We start from the raw sequence: 6366 nt of genomic DNA, 5'->3' as shown, positions 1-6366 counted from the left end.
TAAGCATTTAGATCGAAATCTAATGTCAGAAAATGGCACTTTACTCTTGACATTTTTCGGTTTTTTCAATTTTCTGGAAAATCCTATCATTAGATTTTTTTAAAAATACGATATTCTTGCTTAACTGACGTTTCTACATAGGGATTAAGCATTTAGAACGAAATCTAATGTAGGAAAATGGTACTTTACTCTTGATCGGTACGTTGGGACTTTGAAAATATTCGGGCGTTCCAATCGCTCGTCTGTTGCATCATAGCGCGTCTCGGCGCAATCGACCGATTCGCTCGACCCATTATTTTCGATTTACGGCTAAAATAAATTTTTCTCATTTTATTCAATAACATATTCTTGCTTAGATAACTTTTTTACATAGGGATTAAGCATTTAGAACGATATAATGTTTAAAATAAGGGCACTTTACTCTTGACATTTTACGGTTTTTTCAATTTTCTGAAAAATCCTACCATTAGATTTTTTTAAAAATACGATATTCTTGCTTAACTAACGTTTCTACATAGGGATTAAGCATTTAGATCGAAATCTAATGTCAGAAAATGGCACTTTACTCTTGACATTTTTCGGTTTTTTCAATTTTCTGGAAAATCCTATCATTAGATTTTTTTAAAAATACGATATTCTTGCTTAACTGACGTTTCTACATAGGGATTAAGCATTTAGAACGAAATCTAATGTAGGAAAATGGTACTTTACTCTTGATCGGTACGTTGGGACTTTGAAAATATTCGGGCGTTCCAATCGCTCGTCTGTTGCATCATAGCGCGTCTCGGCGCAATCGACCGATTCGCTCGACCCATTATTTTCGATTTACGGCTAAAATAAATTTTCCTCATTTTATTCAATAACATATTCTTGCTTAGATAACTTTTTTACATAGGGATTAAGCATTTAGAACGATATAATGTTTAAAATAAGGGCACTTTACTCTTGACATTTTACGGTTTTTTCAATTTTCTGAAAAATCCTACCATTAGATTTTTTTAAAAATACGATATTCTTGCTTAACTAACGTTTCTACATAGGGATTAAGCATTTAGATCGAAATCTAATGTCAGAAAATGGCACTTTACTCTTGACATTTTTCGGTTTTTTCAATTTTCTGGAAAATCCTATCATTAGATTTTTTTAAAAATACGATATTCTTGCTTAACTGACGTTTCTACATAGGGATTAAGCATTTAGAACGATACATTGTTTAAAATAAGGGCACTTTACTCTTGACATTTTACGGTTTTTTCAATTTTCTGAAAAATCCTATCATTAGATTTTTTTAAAAATACGATATTCTTGCTTAACTAACGTTTCTACATAGGGATTAAGCATTTAGATCGAAATCTAATGTCAGAAAATGGCACTTTACTCTTGACATTTTTCGGTTTTTTCAATTTTCTGGAAAATCCTATCATTAGATTTTTTTAAAAATACGATATTCTTGCTTAACTGACGTTTCTACATAGGGATTAAGCATTTAGAACGAAATCTAATGTAGGAAAATGGTACTTTACTCTTGATCGGTACGTTGGGACTTTGAAAATATTCGGGCGTTCCAATCGCTCGTCTGTTGCATCATAGCGCGTCTCGGCGCAATCGACCGATTCGCTCGACCCATTATTTTCGATTTACGGCTAAAATAAATTTTTCTCATTTTATTCAATAACATATTCTTGCTTAGATAACTTTTTTACGTAGGGATTAAGCATTTAGAACGATATAATGTTTAAAATAAGGGCACTTTACTCTTGACATTTTACGGTTTTTTCAATTTTCTGAAAAATCCTACCATTAGATTTTTTTAAAAATACGATATTCTTGCTTAACTAACGTTTCTACATAGGGATTAAGCATTTAGATCGAAATCTAATGTCAGAAAATGGCACTTTACTCTTGACATTTTTCGGTTTTTTCAATTTTCTGGAAAATCCTATCATTAGATTTTTTTAAAAATACGATATTCTTGCTTAACTGACGTTTCTACATAGGGATTAAGCATTTAGAACGAAATCTAATGTAGGAAAATGGTACTTTACTCTTGATCGGTACGTTGGGACTTTGAAAATATTCGGGCGTTCCAATCGCTCGTCTGTTGCATCATAGCGCGTCTCGGCGCAATCGACCGATTCGCTCGACCCATTATTTTCGATTTACGGCTAAAATAAATTTTTCTCATTTTATTCAATAACATATTCTTGCTTAGATAACTTTTTTACATAGGGATTAAGCATTTAGAACGATATAATGTTTAAAATAAGGGCACTTTACTCTTGACATTTTACGGTTTTTTCAATTTTCTGAAAAATCCTACCATTAGATTTTTTTAAAAATACGATATTCTTGCTTAACTAACGTTTCTACATAGGGATTAAGCATTTAGATCGAAATCTAATGTCAGAAAATGGCACTTTACTCTTGACATTTTTCGGTTTTTTCAATTTTCTGGAAAATCCTATCATTAGATTTTTTTAAAAATACGATATTCTTGCTTAACTGACGTTTCTACATAGGGATTAAGCATTTAGAACGAAATCTAATGTAGGAAAATGGTACTTTACTCTTGATCGGTACGTTGGGACTTTGAAAATATTCGGGCGTTCCAATCGCTCGTCTGTTGCATCATAGCGCGTCTCGGCGCAATCGACCGATTCGCTCGACCCATTATTTTCGATTTACGGCTAAAATAAATTTTTCTCATTTTATTCAATAACATATTCTTGCTTAGATAACTTTTTTACATAGGGATTAAGCATTTAGAACGATATAATGTTTAAAATAAGGGCACTTTACTCTTGACATTTTACGGTTTTTTCAATTTTCTGAAAAATCCTACCATTAGATTTTTTTAAAAATACGATATTCTTGCTTAACTAACGTTTCTACATAGGGATTAAGCATTTAGATCGAAATCTAATGTCAGAAAATGGCACTTTACTCTTGACATTTTTCGGTTTTTTCAATTTTCTGGAAAATCCTATCATTAGATTTTTTTAAAAATACGATATTCTTGCTTAACTGACGTTTCTACATAGGGATTAAGCATTTAGAACGATACATTGTTTAAAATAAGGGCACTTTACTCTTGACATTTTACGGTTTTTTCAATTTTCTGAAAAATCCTATCATTAGATTTTTTTAAAAATACGATATTCTTGCTTAACTGACGTTTCTACATAGGGATTAAGCATTTAGAACGAAATCTAATGTAGGAAAATGGTACTTTACTCTTGATCGGTACGTTGGGACTTTGAAAATATTCGGGCGTTCCAATCGCTCGTCTGTTGCATCATAGCGCGTCTCGGCGCAATCGACCGATTCGCTCGACCCATTATTTTCGATTTACGGCTAAAATAAATTTTTCTCATTTTATTCAATAACATATTCTTGCTTAGATAACTTTTTTACGTAGGGATTAAGCATTTAGAACGATATAATGTTTAAAATAAGGGCACTTTACTCTTGACATTTTACGGTTTTTTCAATTTTCTGAAAAATCCTACCATTAGATTTTTTTAAAAATACGATATTCTTGCTTAACTAACGTTTCTACATAGGGATTAAGCATTTAGATCGAAATCTAATGTCAGAAAATGGCACTTTACTCTTGACATTTTTCGGTTTTTTCAATTTTCTGGAAAATCCTATCATTAGATTTTTTTAAAAATACGATATTCTTGCTTAACTGACGTTTCTACATAGGGATTAAGCATTTAGAACGATACATTGTTTAAAATAAGGGCACTTTACTCTTGACATTTTACGGTTTTTTCAATTTTCTGAAAAATCCTATCATTAGATTTTTTTAAAAATACGATATTCTTGCTTAACTGACGTTTCTACATAGGGATTAAGCATTTAGAACGAAATCTAATGTAGGAAAATGGTACTTTACTCTTGATCGGTACGTTGGGACTTTGAAAATATTCGGGCGTTCCAATCGCTCGTCTGTTGCATCATAGCGCGTCTCGGCGCAATCGACCGATTCGCTCGACCCATTATTTTCGATTTACGGCTAAAATAAATTTTTCTCATTTTATTCAATAACATATTCTTGCTTAGATAACTTTTTTACGTAGGGATTAAGCATTTAGAACGATATAATGTTTAAAATAAGGGCACTTTACTCTTGACATTTTACGGTTTTTTCAATTTTCTGAAAAATCCTACCATTAGATTTTTTTAAAAATACGATATTCTTGCTTAACTAACGTTTCTACATAGGGATTAAGCATTTAGATCGAAATCTAATGTCAGAAAATGGCACTTTACTCTTGACATTTTTCGGTTTTTTCAATTTTCTGGAAAATCCTATCATTAGATTTTTTTAAAAATACGATATTCTTGCTTAACTGACGTTTCTACATAGGGATTAAGCATTTAGAACGAAATCTAATGTAGGAAAATGGTACTTTACTCTTGATCGGTACGTTGGGACTTTGAAAATATTCGGGCGTTCCAATCGCTCGTCTGTTGCATCATAGCGCGTCTCGGCGCAATCGACCGATTCGCTCGACCCATTATTTTCGATTTACGGCTAAAATAAATTTTTCTCATTTTATTCAATAACATATTCTTGCTTAGATAACTTTTTTACATAGGGATTAAGCATTTAGAACGATATAATGTTTAAAATAAGGGCACTTTACTCTTGACATTTTACGGTTTTTTCAATTTTCTGAAAAATCCTACCATTAGATTTTTTTAAAAATACGATATTCTTGCTTAACTAACGTTTCTACATAGGGATTAAGCATTTAGATCGAAATCTAATGTCAGAAAATGGCACTTTACTCTTGACATTTTTCGGTTTTTTCAATTTTCTGGAAAATCCTATCATTAGATTTTTTTAAAAATACGATATTCTTGCTTAACTGACGTTTCTACATAGGGATTAAGCATTTAGAACGAAATCTAATGTAGGAAAATGGTACTTTACTCTTGATCGGTACGTTGGGACTTTGAAAATATTCGGGCGTTCCAATCGCTCGTCTGTTGCATCATAGCGCGTCTCGGCGCAATCGACCGATTCGCTCGACCCATTATTTTCGATTTACGGCTAAAATAAATTTTTCTCATTTTATTCAATAACATATTCTTGCTTAGATAACTTTTTTACATAGGGATTAAGCATTTAGAACGATATAATGTTTAAAATAAGGGCACTTTACTCTTGACATTTTACGGTTTTTTCAATTTTCTGAAAAATCCTACCATTAGATTTTTTTAAAAATACGATATTCTTGCTTAACTAACGTTTCTACATAGGGATTAAGCATTTAGATCGAAATCTAATGTCAGAAAATGGCACTTTACCCTTGACATTTTTCGGTTTTTTCAATTTTCTGGAAAATCCTATCATTAGATTTTTTTAAAAATACGATATTCTTGCTTAACTGACGTTTCTACATAGGGATTAAGCATTTAGAACGATACATTGTTTAAAATAAGGGCACTTTACTCTTGACATTTTACGGTTTTTTCAATTTTCTGAAAAATCCTATCATTAGATTTTTTTAAAAATACGATATTCTTGCTTAACTGACGTTTCTACATAGGGATTAAGCATTTAGAACGAAATCTAATGTAGGAAAATGGTACTTTACTCTTGATCGGTACGTTGGGACTTTGAAAATATTCGGGCGTTCCAATCGCTCGTCTGTTGCATCATAGCGCGTCTCGGCGCAATCGACCGATTCGCTCGACCCATTATTTTCGATTTACGGCTAAAATAAATTTTTCTCATTTTATTCAATAACATATTCTTGCTTAGATAACTTTTTTACGTAGGGATTAAGCATTTAGAACGATATAATGTTTAAAATAAGGGCACTTTACTCTTGACATTTTACGGTTTTTTCAATTTTCTGAAAAATCCTACCATTAGATTTTTTTAAAAATACGATATTCTTGCTTAACTAACGTTTCTACATAGGGATTAAGCATTTAGATCGAAATCTAATGTCAGAAAATGGCACTTTACTCTTGACATTTTTCGGTTTTTTCAATTTTCTGGAAAATCCTATCATTAGATTTTTTTAAAAATACGATATTCTTGCTTAACTGACGTTTCTACATAGGGATTAAGCATTTAGAACGATACATTGTTTAAAATAAGGGCACTTTACTCTTGACATTTTACGGTTTTTTCAATTTTCTGAAAAATCCTATCATTAGATTTTTTTAAAAATACGATATTCTTGCTTAACTGACGTTTCTACATAGGGATTAAGCATTTAGAACGAAATCTAATGTAGGAAAATGGTACTTTACTCTTGATCGGTACGTTGGGACTTTGAAAATATTCGGGCGTTCCAATCGCTCGTCTGTTGCATCATAGCGCGTCTCGGCGCAATCGAC

Source organism: Megalopta genalis, unplaced genomic scaffold (assembly GCF_051020955.1).
Source record: "Megalopta genalis isolate 19385.01 unplaced genomic scaffold, iyMegGena1_principal scaffold0068, whole genome shotgun sequence".
NCBI lineage: Eukaryota > Metazoa > Arthropoda > Insecta > Hymenoptera > Halictidae > Megalopta > Megalopta genalis.
The sequence above is the reverse complement of the archived record's forward strand: the minus strand, read 5'-3'. Positions refer to the sequence as shown.